We start from the raw sequence: 13,200 nt of genomic DNA on the forward strand, positions 1-13,200 counted from the left end.
GAAATTAAACCTCTATCTCCTCATCCTGCACAACTCTCAACTCAAAATGGATCAAAGACATAGGAATTAGACCAGAGACTCTGCACCTAATAGACAAAATAGGCCCGAATCTTCTTCATGTTGGCTTAGGATCAGACTTCCTCGATAAGACTCCCAAAGCACAAGAAATCAAAGCAAGAATCAATAAATGGGATGGACTCAAACTAAAAAGCTTTTTCTCAGCAAAGGATACAATAAAGAACGTGAAGACAGAACCTTCAGAGTGGGAGAAAATCTTTTCCACACGCACTTCAGATACAGCACTTATCTCCAAAATTTATAAAGAACTTACAAAACTTTACACCAAAAATACAAAAAACCCAATCAATAAATGGGCCAAGGAACTGGACAGACACTTTATAGAAGAAGACATACAGGCAATTAATAAATATATGAAAAAGTGTTCAACATCTCTAGTAATTAGAGAAATGCAAATTAAAACAACTCTAAGATTTCATCTTACTCCAATCAGAATGACTATTATCAAGAACACAAACAATAAAAGATGTTGGCGTGGATGTGGGGGAAAACGCACACTTTTACATTGCTGGTGGAGTTGTAAATTGGTGCAGCCACTCTGGAAAGCAGTGTGGAGAATCCTCAGAAAGCTTGGAATGAGGGGCTGAGGAGATAGCTCAGTCGGTAGAGTGCTTGCCTTGCAAGCAAAAGCCCTGGGTTCGATCCCCAGCACCACAGAAAAAAAAAAAAAGAAAGCTTGGAATGAACCCACCTTTTGACCCAGTTATCCCACTCCTCGGTTTATACCCAAAGGACTTAAAATCAGCATACTACACTAATACAGCCACATCAATTTTTATAGCACCTCAGTTCACAATAGCTAGAGTGTGGAAGCAACCTAGATGCCCTTCAACAGATGAATGGATAAAGAAACTCTGGTATATATACACAATGGAATATTATTCAGTCATAAAGAAGAATAATATTATGGCACTTGCAAATAAATGGATGGAATTAGAGAATATCATGCTAAGTGAAATAAGCCAATCCCAAAAAACCAAAGGCCGAATGTTTTCCCTGATAAGTGGAGAATAACATATAATGGGGGTGAGGGGGTGGGGAATGAGAGCAGAAGGGAGGAACTTTGGATTATGTTGAAGGAAATGAGGGGTGTATGAAAAATGGTGGAATGAGACAGACATCATTACCTTATGTACATGAATGATTACACAAATGCTATGAATCTACATCATGTACAACCATGGAAACAAAATGAGGTACCCCATTTGTGTATAATGAATCAAAATGTAGTGTGTAAAAAATTTAAAAATTCAAAAATTAAAAATAAAAAAATACTATGTGCTATATGGTAAATATATTACAGTAAATATATAAACCAGTAACATAGTTGTTTATAATATATTGTACTATACACATCATTTTATGTGCTGTACTTTCATATGACTAACAGTATGCATAGGTTTTTTTTTATAACAGTTTCACCACAAACATTAGGAATGAATTATATTATAACCTTTCTAATGGCTACAACATTCTAAGTATTAGGAATTTTTAAGCTCCATTACAACCTTATGGCACCACTATCATATATGCAGTCTGTGGTTACACAAAACACCATGAGGCTCATGATTCTACTATGGTCATATAAAACTGTTAACATCAGGGGAAACGGAATGACAAATGTGACTTAACTCTTCATACTAACTTTGCAACTTTCCTATAGGTCTAAAATAAATAAAAATGTTTTATTAAAAAATAGAGCAATTATACAATTTAGATTATAACTATCAAGGGAACTAAAAATAGATCAGGTTATATAGAGGTGATTTTATCAATTCATGCTGTTAGAAGCCAGTATAGTTCCCACGGGGAAGAAGGAAGATGGTAACAGTCTGTTTCTAGATCTAGGGTGATGGTTACACAGATATATTTAGTTAATGAAAATTCATCAAGCTATATAATTATTAATTGTATAATTTTTTTGAATCTTCATGATTCCCCAAAAAAGGCATTTAACAAGGTTTTACCTCTGGTACTAAAAATATGAGGAAGACTTTCAGAAATTTATAAAATTGAAAACAGTCAAATATTAATTCAAGAAGTTAAAAATAAAAAAAAACACCGTAGGTCCAGAAAAGTCCAGAAAGCAAAACATGCCCACATGCCTATTCATAACAGCATCCTTAGCCATAGCACCTATGACTATGAAGTACAAAGGTTTTACTACACAGGACACTCCTGCTCTGTGACTAACATTATTGCTATTATATTTTTATTCTTCTTGCCTTTTGGAAACTTTAAGCTCTTTTCTTTCATAACAATAACATTTTAATCTACTTTCCCAGGGCACAGTGGTACATGTCTGTAATTCCCGCAGCTCAGGAGGCTGAGACGCGAAGATCACAAGTTCAAAGCCAGCCTCAGCAATTTAAAAAGGGCCTAAGCAATTTAGTGAGATCCTGTTGTTAAATAAAAGATAAAAAGGGGTGGGGATATGGCTCAATGGTAAGGTGTCCTTGGGTTCGACTTCTGGTACAAAAACAAACAAACAACAACAACGAAAAACTACTTTCTCCCTTCCTTACATATAGGATGTTTTTGAGGACTATATCATGCTCCTTTGTCAACTCAGTGTTTCATAAAGTGCCTGTAACATAGTAAACACTTCTTAAATGACTGTGGAGTGACTCACACAAAGACTAGTTGGTAGGGAGCCACCATCCCTCTCCCCTAGGATCTGGCTGCTGCTTCATACCATCCCTAAGAATAGGAAGGTTAAAAAGGGCTGGAGGGACTGGGGATATAACTCAGTAGCAGAACATGCACTGGGCACGACCAAGGCCCTGGTTCAATCCCTTGTGCAGGCACGCATGCACATAAGCACACACACACACACACTCACACGCGGGCTTGCGGGCACATAAGCATGCGCGCGCGCTTAAATTTTGAAAGGTAGTAAACAAAACACAGAATAAGAGAGTTGGGGTAAAGACTCAAAATTATTAAAATTCTAATTAGATAATTATAGATTATCTCTACAGGGACGAAGACTTTAAAAAGGCAGGAGACAAGCCAGATATAGTGGCTTGCACCTGTAATTCCAGTGGCTGGGGAGGCTGAGGCAGGAGGATCAAGAGTTCAAAGTCACCCTCAGCAAAAGCAAGGTGCTTAATGAGACCAGTAACTCAGTAGTAAACAAAATACAATATAGGGCTGGGGATGTGGCTCAGTGATTGAGTGCCCTGAGTTCAATCCCTGGGACCCACCCTCCCCCCCGCCAAAAAAAAGACAGGAGACAGAAAGACTGGGAAGATGATCAATAGAAAGCTATTAGCATAGTCCTTTGAAAAAAGGAATGATTGGGCTGGGGTTGTGCTCAGTGCAAGAGCACTCACTCAGCTTGTGTGAGGCACTGGGTTCAATTCTCAGCACTGCATATAAAAATAAATAAAAATAAAGGTCCAACAGCAAAATGAAAAAAAAATTCCTATTTGATTCTTAAATTAAAAAAAAAGAAAAAAGGAATGATAAACTGGGCACGGTGGTGCAAACCTGTAATCCCAGTGGCTTGGAGGTTGAGGCAAGAGGATTGCAAGTTCAAAGCCAGCCTCAACTACTTAATCAGGCCCTAAGCAACTTAGTGAGACCCTGCCTCCAAATAAAAAATAAAAAGGGATGGGGATGTGGCTTAGTGGTTAAGCATCCCTGGGTTTAATCCCTGGTGGAAGGAAGGAAGGAAAGAGGAAAGAAGGAAAGAAAATAAGGAAAGGTAAGGAGGGAGAAAAAAAAAAAAAAAGGAATGAGCTGGGCACAATGGTGCACGCCTGTATTCCCAGTGACTCAGCAGGCTGAGGCAGAAGGATCATACATTCAAGGCCAGTCTCAGTATACTATTTAGTGAGACCCTAAGCAAGTTTGTGAGACCCTGAATGTAGCTCAGTAGTAAAGAGCCTCTGGGTTTAATCCCAATAACACCAAAAAAGAAAAAGAAAAAAAAAAAAAAAGGGATGAACCCACCCAGACCATGGTAACAACAGTAGGAATGGAAAGAAGTTGATGTAGTTTACCTTTCTGCTTCAGGCATAGCTCTATCAAGAAAAATTCTCTTCAATTTCAATGAGATAAAATAGCTTTAGTATCCTACCCAAAATGGGCATTAATGAATTTCATCAAGTTAACAGAAATCAAAGCTCAAAATGAATGAGAAGACAAAAAAAGAGTTCCTTACTGCTTGAAGCAAATCTTCAATAAGGTATTTTGCTCCAGATAAAAATTGCACACAGTTGTTGGCACTCATTTAGAAATTGGGAGGAGGAAAGGTTGACAGAAGACTAAAGACAGGAAAACACAGCACTGTTGTTCAAAAAAAGAGAAACGGAATCCTACATACTACTGATCATTGAAGTTCAAAGTAATTCCAGGCAAGATTCTAGAATTATTATTAAGAGAAGTTCAAGAACTCTTAGAAAAAATATTGAGGCTGGAGTTGTGGCTCAGTGGTAGAGCACTTACCTGGCATGTATGAGGCCCTGGGCTCAATACTCAGCACCACATATAAATAAAGAAAATAAAAGATCCATTGACAACTTTAAAAAAAAAAAAAAAAAAAAAAAAAATATATATATATATATATATATATATATATATGAAAAAAGAAAAATAGTAATCCACATACACGACCAGAAAGTAGTATGATTTCATTAAGGCCAAATAATGACAGATTAAAGCTTTTTTTCTGAGTTACTAAACTGATCAGAAATAAATTTTTTTAAAAAGGTATATAAAATCTGAATTCTAATAAATAAACGGTCAAAGTTTCTCATAATTTTCTTGTAAAAATTTAGAAATATTTGAGGTGCATAATAATAAACTGGCTGAATTTCTAACCAATTGACCCATTTGAACCAAAGAATTAAAATTTTTATCGTTCTTCAGAAAGGCAATAACTCTGCTCTTAGTACTATGTAGTCAACATTTTCATAAAAAATTTGCAAGAAAGCAATGCCAGCATTATCAAATTTACAGTTTATCAAACACACATTTTGGCATTTACTGGATGACCAAATCAGAACTTTTTAAAAATGTCAATAAAATGGAAACATTCTGATAAGAAAAATTTAATACAGATAAATGCAAAGTGCTACGAAAAAAGACTCCATTAATGAATTAGGAAAGCATGACTAAAATTTGGGGGAGAGGGGGCTGGTGGGTCCTACATTCAATCCCCAGCACTGGGGGAAAAAAAATTGGAAAAGCATGAGCAAAACAACTCAAAGAAATTTAGTTGACTATAAAATCAGTAATAACAGATTATTATTACACACACAAACACAGCAATTAGATGCCAGGGAACATTCTGAATGCTTTACATACACATATATATATAAATTTAATTTTTAAAACAATCCTATGAAAGTGGTACTATTATTAACACCATTTTACAGATGAGAAAACTAAGGCTCAGTGTGTTAAATAATTTACTCAAAGTTGTTCAATCAAAAAACTGTAGGGGCAAAACTTAAACCCAAGGTTAGTCTAGAGTTTATCTTCTTAACCAGTACATCACTATGAATTAGTATGATGTGGCTGCGTAAGAAGCAAATCTCCTCTTAAAGTACATTCTTTTTTAATTATAAAAAAAAAAAAAAAAAAATTGGTACCAGGGATTGACCTGTAGAGCCTTAACCACTAAGCCACATTCCCAGCCCTTTCTATATTTTATTTAGAGACAGGGTCTCATTAAGTTGCTTAGGACTTGACTAAATTGCTAAGGCTGGCTTTAAACTTCCAATCCTCCTGCCTCAACCTCCCCAGTCCACAGGGTTTACAAGCATAAGCCACCACACCCAGTTTAAAGTACATTCCTTAAAAACCGGAGCCAGGCACCATGGTGCCGACCTATAAAGCCATCCTCAGCACTTAGCAAGATCTTGTCTAAAACTAAAAAATAAAAAGGGATGGGGATGTAGCTCAAAGATTAAGAGCCCGTGGAGTCAATCCCCAGAATGATGATGACAATGATGAGGATGATATCAGAGAGGTAGCCCCAGGTAGATGGATGGCCCACACCTATAATCCCAGCTACTCAAAAGGCTAAGGCAGAATGACCACAAATTCAAGTCCAGCATCAGCAATTTAAGTGAGACCCTGTCTCAAAATTTGAAAGACTAGGGATGTAACTCTGTGATAAAGCACCCTTGGGTTCAATTCCCAGTACCAAACAAAAAAACAGGGATAACTTAAGATCTTCTATATTAGTTAATACCTAATTTAGAGTACCATACTTGTAAGAATATGAATGAACTAAAATAAATCCTTTAAAAAGCCACAGGTACCATGAAGAAGTTCATATGAAAACAGTAACAGAAAAGTCATTAGAAGAGGTTAAAAACTGAAAACATCCCTGGGCATGGTGGTGCACGTGGTGGGGCACACATCTAATCCCTGCAACTAGAAAGGCTGAGGCAGGAGGACTGCAAGTTCCATTTCAGTCTCAGAAATTTATCGAGGCCCTGAGCAATTTAGCAAGACCCTGTCTCAAAATTAAAAATAATTTTGTAGCTCAGTGGTAGAGTGTCCCCAGGTTCAATCCCTAGCACAGTGCAAGGTAATACAGGCCTGAGTGTTCATTCCCTTCGCTGTAGTGTGAAAAAAAAAGATTTGAGAATGTTTTGTCCAGAGAAGAAAAGAAAGAGTGAAATATAAATATCTTCAAATATCTAAACTCACAATATAGAAGAGGCAAAACATATACAGTGAGGATACAACTTCCAGTTCAATAAAAGAAATAATTCTATATAAATTGGAAACTACAAGTTGCTTCAGAAACTATTGAGTTCTCTCTCCAGAAAAATATGCAAATGCCAAAAATTTTGCTAAATATTTCTAAAGGTTCACAAATCTATTTTTAAGTCCAATTGTGATCCACACATAGAGAGTCATGTACCCTAGACTAAAACATAAAGATTCAAGTATGCAGGGCAAGTATACTTAATCATCTTTAAAATCTATTATAACTTAAAATTCTATGACCTAAAAGCTCTCAATCTATATTTTCTAGTTTCTTCTGAGATCCATTCTGACAGACACATCAAGAAGTTTGAAAGATGACGAAAAAAGATGTACATCCCATTTCAAGAAGCACTGAGAGCACATGGCTCAGTTAAAAATTCTGGCTGCAAGGGGAAAACTTGCCATGTGCCACCTGAACTTTACATTCACACGAGTGAGGGTGGAGGAATTTAGGATCACAAAATTATTACACTAGAAAATTTCAATTTCTTTCTTAATCAAACTAGAAACAAGAAAAAAATTGAAAAGGAAGAGTTTAATAAGTTGTGGGCTACGTTGCTGTGCAAGCGCACTGCCAGAACCTACAGACACCGCGCCTGCCATTAGACTCCACCAGCTCCAGGCACACGATGTTCTAATAAATAACAAATACATCCAGAGCCAGTACACAAGTGTGATAGAATCTGGGGTCTAGGCATTTTTCTCCTGGTGCTATTTGAGAATGAACACTGACATTAAGATTAATTATAGTAATATGACAGGGATGTTGAATTAACAGGCTAAGCAATGAGGTGGAAAAAGCAAGATGCAACACAGATGAGTTAAACTATTTTACACTTAATTTTGAACAGAAAAACAGTCGTGACTGTGCCGTGCAGAAAAACCGATGAATAACTTCAACTCTATTTATTAGGTGTGGGGGAGATTGCAAGCCATTAAGAGAAAACCAGTGGCCCAGGGAAAAAAAAAAAAAAATTAGGCGGTAAAAAATCAAATGAAAACACAAGACGGGGGGAGAATGGGGCAGGGGAAGAGTCAGTTACTGATTTAGTAAAGGAAAGCAGATAAGCAGAAGCGGGAGTCTGAGCCCTCTGAAATGGAATGAGGAAAAGAGAAAAGTATTCGAGGACCGAGGGAGTTGCAGCAGTGACTATGGAAAAGGAATGAGGCTGTTAACTGTTTCAACAGAAAAGGGGAAACAATGGGCGGGGAGTACTTTTCTGAACTGGCATCCCCGGTAGTCAATAATAAAAATGCCTAACTCACGCTGGGCACTTAATACCTGGGAGCCCAGTGGCAAGCGCATTCCATAGATCCGTCCCTTTACTCCTCGCAATACCCTCCCCCCTCCGCATAGGGAGGAACTACTATTTTACAGCTGAACAAACCGAGGCCACACAACGCAAGGTAACACGGGCTGAGCGTTCATTTCCTCCGTTGGACTGTCCCTTCGCGAAATCCTACGACAATCTTGAGCCTGCTCTGTGGGGCAGGATCACAGCTTTCCAGAATTTCTCAAAGGTCTCTGGGCCCCAAAAGTGATCCTCTAGAGAAAAGTTCCCTTAGGGGGAAGATGAGGTTCTCCCAGGCACACAAGGCTTTAGAACTCTTGAGAAACACCTGGCAGAGACAGATGGAGGCTTGTGGGTCCTGAGAGGAGGAGGAAAAGTCAGCAAACCAGATTCAGAAGCCATCCTCCTCTGCCGAGAGGGTGGAAAGCAGCCCTTCCCCTCTCCCACCAGGCGTGACTCAGGGACGCCACCTCCCCCGGTTTGCTGTGTGTGTGTGTGAGAGTGCACGACCCTCTCAGGCTTCCGATTCTCGTCCAGACACTCAAGGGTTACTCGGCCAGGCCTGGGAGAACCCGTGGGAATAAGCAGATGCGACTCGGGGTGGCCGGGGGGCCCTTGGGCTCAGGGAGGGAAACCTGCCCCGGCAGGCGCCGCGCCGGGTCCAAAGGGCCTCGGCAAGCAGGCCCGCGCCCTCGCCCCGGACCTTACCGCGGCTCGGGTGCACAGGACCAGGCAGCCACGCGAGCCGGCCAGGCAGAGCCTCAGGCACGTCTTCTGGCGCCGCCGCTTCTCTGGCGCCCGCACTTGGCGGCAGTCGGGGAAATCCGTGGCCTGCCAAGTCGAGGCCCGGGAGTTCGAGGCCCCGACCGTGCGCGCGCCCTCGAGCCTCCCAAAAGAGAAAGGGTCAGGGCGCGCCCCGGGTGCCAGGCAGCGACGGCTGCACCGCCGAGGTCGCTGCCGACTCCGTCCGCCCTCACCCGACAGAGCTACTGCCCCGCTTCCCCCGCGCAAGCTTTGGCGGCGGAGCAGCACGATGAACGGTGATTGGCTCTCGGGATGCATGACGCAAGGCGACGCTTCCCACTGATTGGCCCGGCCGGCGGTGCGTGCAGGGAGTAAACAAACCCCGCCCCCAGGCTTCCCAAAGAGGGGAGGGGGCCGCGCGATGAAGGGCGGGACCTCTGGCGCTGGGCGCCTGCCCCAGGTTCCCCGCCTCCGGAGCGACACTGCGGGTTCCCCGCAGCGACCCGGTCACTCGCTCCCCTGCCGCCTTCTGCCGGCCTGAAACCTGAAATTTAGAAACACTCCCTTCCCCCTCTCCACCTTCTACCCCCTCACCACCTCCACTACCCCCATTCGGCTCCAGGGTGTGAATCTCTTCCATCCATCCCCGAAGCAGGAAAATCCCATCCCTCTTGAAAAGAAGGGAACTAGGGCGGCTACTCTCGGTCCCGAGGCCTTTGATGGGTCGCCCCAAGGGAGCGGCGAGAAGGGGGATGGGAATGAGTGACCCTGAGTGAGGCCACGCAGGGTCAAATGAGCATCTTGAAATTATGCAGACGGTGGATTCGAGATCACTGGGGGTGTGGACGTTCTTCAATGTCCAAGTAAGTTAAGATGCAAACCAGGCAAGGTAATCATGTCACTTGGAAATTGAAGAGAAAATCGCGGCACACACCCCACCAAATAAATACCTGTCCATTTATTTCGATATTAAAACTTTTGTCCATGCTTGCATATGTGAAACATCCCATGTGAGCCTCACTGTGGAAGTTCAGAGGTGAGTGACATGGGAGAGGCCAACTTTAAAACAATAAATTAGATCTTTCTCACTTCATTTCATTCATATTTTATAGATTTCCTATATAACAAAACATTATTCTTGATGCTGGGGGTACATCAGAAGACAAAAGAAGAGACAAACAGTCCTGTCTTCATTGAATTTATATCCTAGTAAGGTGAGAAAGATGATATGCAAAAGAAATAAGCAATGCTGATATGTGCTATGACAAAAAAATTAAGTAGAGGTTCATTCTTAAATTGTGTGATCAGGGAAGGCAACACTGACAAATGCTATTTAAGTGAATACCTAAAGGCGGTGAAGGAGACAAGAAGAGCACATTTGGATCTTCCTGTAGAATAGGGTAGAAAGAGTCTCTGCACCACTGTTCATAGGTCAAGTCTTCAGGGTCCAAGAATGCCAAATGCAGTCAGTCCTTCACTGACAGGTTCTGAAATGCAAAATCCCCAATGGAGTGACTGCATTTTCCAGTCATAAATCAATAGGATTTATTTAGTTTTCCCAAGAAATGTAGTTAAGGCATTATATTCAAATCGCTTAATCAATACTTATACCCTAGGCCCTAAAGATAGGAAAATTAACAAGGCAGAAAAAAACCTTCACCCTCAAGGAACCAAGTCTAGCAGGGGAGATAGATTATAAATCACCACAAAATGATGTATCAATTAACTATAATGGAAGTAGACACAAAAAACACTTGGGCTAATGTGGGGAAAGAAGTAGACATTGCTGAGGAGCTGTAATTGCCCCAGGATCTCTTTATCTACGTAGTTAACACAGTACTAAATTTTGAAGTAAAGTTATGGCTATTTAGGATTACCTTTCACCTTTTTCTAAGGTGAAAACTTGGAGATAATAGTAAGTTGAGACATGAAATTATTGGTATTTACCAATTTTCATATGGTTTAACTTACTGCTTTGCAGAGATGTAATGAGGCTTTTATTATGTAATGCATGTAGTAAATGTTCAATAAATGATGGCAAAATTATCACACTCTATTGGTGCTTTTGACAAAATGATTTAAAAGTCAACATCTCAGAACACCTTCCAATGCCACAAAGTAAAATGGGCAATGAAAGTTTCAAATTTTCCATATACTAGTTTGATCTAGCTGTGAATTTCCATGACCTAATCAGGGTATGCTGTAAAAGACAGTAAATGCTAGTTTCACAGCAAGCCAAGAAATTCAGAATAAGGAAGAACAGCTTGGTTTTGAAGCTAAAAACTGAAAGTTCTCCAAAGCAGAATAAATTGTTGAGTTGCCATAGGGAAGAAGACTCATGTAAATCAATTTGTCATTCCTACTCATGGTTTCAGTTTAGCAGTTTACACAACAGTCAGTTTTCTGTCTTCCTTCTCATTTTCCAATTAAGGGAGCTTCCTTCCTTTGAAAAGGAAAATAAAGCTTCCATCATCTATAATGCTAGAGAATAGGTGTCTGAAATGCGACAGCACACTTATTGATTTAGCAAACACTTATTAAGCACTTACTGTGTGCCAAGAACTGTGCAAGGAATTGGAAATTCAAACACAAGTGTCCAAAGAGCTCTGTTAATTGGTATTCCTTGTGCTTGGAACAACCCCCCAATTCACCCTCCAACTCACCTACACGTGCTTTCTCATTTACAATTAAACACTTTCTCCAGAAAAGTTTCCCTTAACTCCCCATCTCCAGCCCCTTTCCCAGAAAACTGTTTGCTTTTCTAACACCTGTGAAACTTGTAACTACTCACTTGGTATCTATATCCTGCTGGACTGTCAGTTCTTTGGGAGTCAGACCTATGTCAATCTGCTCATCACCAGATCCCTGGTGCTTAAGAGAAGCTCAATAGGTTTTGCACTTCATTATTGAATAGATGATAGTGCCACCGCCCAGCATATTTGGCAAGGGAAGAATAAATACAGTCCTTCCCTAATTGTAAATATGTGGGCCACAGGATTGCAAGCAAAGAGAGGGCTCTGAAAAAGACAGATTACAGTTAACCTCAGGAATTTCCACGTGCTACCAGCTCCTGTTGGATGCTGCTCTGTGCAGGTGGAGGTACAGGACACCTGGGCCAATACCTCTCAAACTTTAATGTCCCTAGGGAATTCTTATTAAAATTTACAGTATAAGGTGGGGCCTAGATTCTGCATTTTCACCAAGCTTCCAAGGGATGCTGATGCTGCCTCATCAACCAAACATCATGCTTTGAGTAGCAAGATCCTTAATGACACCTTTTTATCACACAGAAAGATATGCATTGCCAGAACAGTTCCAGATACAATTTTTTTTAAATCATACTTTTTCACATTCAATCCACCAAGTGACTAACAAAAGAAATAACACTGTAAAGTGTTAAATCTGGGTCTTGTCTTCCAGAAACAGTCTTTCAATGTACAGTTTAATCACCATAATAGTGCAAAATGAAATCAAAGATTTGGAATTTTCTCAAAGAAACCACCTCTACCTAGTTCATTTCAGGATTTCTGTTATGGCAGCAATTTCATATCACCCTTCATAAATTAACTTCTTCTTAATATCAAGTTTCAAGTCTTTTTTTGATAAAATATCGTGTTCATCCTAAAAAAAATATAAAGCAAGTGTAACCTCTAAGGAGTAATGAACCTGACATCATGGTGCATGCCTATAATCCCAGAGACCTGGGAGGCAGAGGCAGAAGGATTGCAAATTCAAGGCCAGCCTGGGAAACTTAGGGAGACCCTCTCTCAAAATAAAAAGTAAAAAAGGGCCAGGGATGTAGCCCAGGGTAGAGCACCCCTGGGTTCAATCGCAAATACTAAAATAAAATAAATAAAAATAGGAATAATGATAAACTCATGTAACAGCTTGGGAAATAGAAGCACTTCTGAATTCCTATGACTTTCTCTTCCCAAATTAGTATCCTGAATTTTGTTTATAATTTCCTTGTTTTACTTTATAACACACATGTACATACCTCTAAACAATATGCCACTTATTTTTTTCATGTTTTTGAACTTTATATAAGGTCAAGATATATTATTCATCTGTGAATTAGTTTTTGGCCCAACATTTCATCTATCTTGGGAGTATCAAAATGGGTGTTCATTTTCATTGATACCAAAATAAGAACACTATATATTGATAGATATTTGGTATTTTATCCCCCCCCACCACCATTTTGATGCTATGGATTCTTATACATGTCTCCTTCATACTTTCCTAGGGTCTTAAGTTATATACAGGGTGAGTCAAAATATGTAACAACTGGTGAGGCCAAGGTCTTAGCTTGCTCTCCTCCACAAACATTCTGATAAAAATTGTGTGTGTGTGT

General features: G+C 40.1%; 1 protein-coding gene across 1 annotated transcript in view; it reads right to left on the reverse strand.

The window, feature by feature from the left end:
• TFDP2 (transcription factor Dp-2) overlaps window positions 1-8,951 on the reverse strand; it is a 166,226-nt gene extending 157,275 nt beyond the window's left edge. The window contains 1 exon segment of the mRNA XM_079101091.1: window positions 8,811-8,951. The gene's annotated coding sequence lies outside the window, so the exon portion shown is untranslated.
• Window positions 8,952-13,200: the final 4,249 nt, after the last annotated feature.

The sequence above is a fragment of the Sciurus vulgaris genome (assembly GCF_902686455.1).
Source record: "Sciurus vulgaris genome assembly, chromosome: 10".
Taxonomy (NCBI): Eukaryota; Metazoa; Chordata; class Mammalia; order Rodentia; family Sciuridae; genus Sciurus; species Sciurus vulgaris.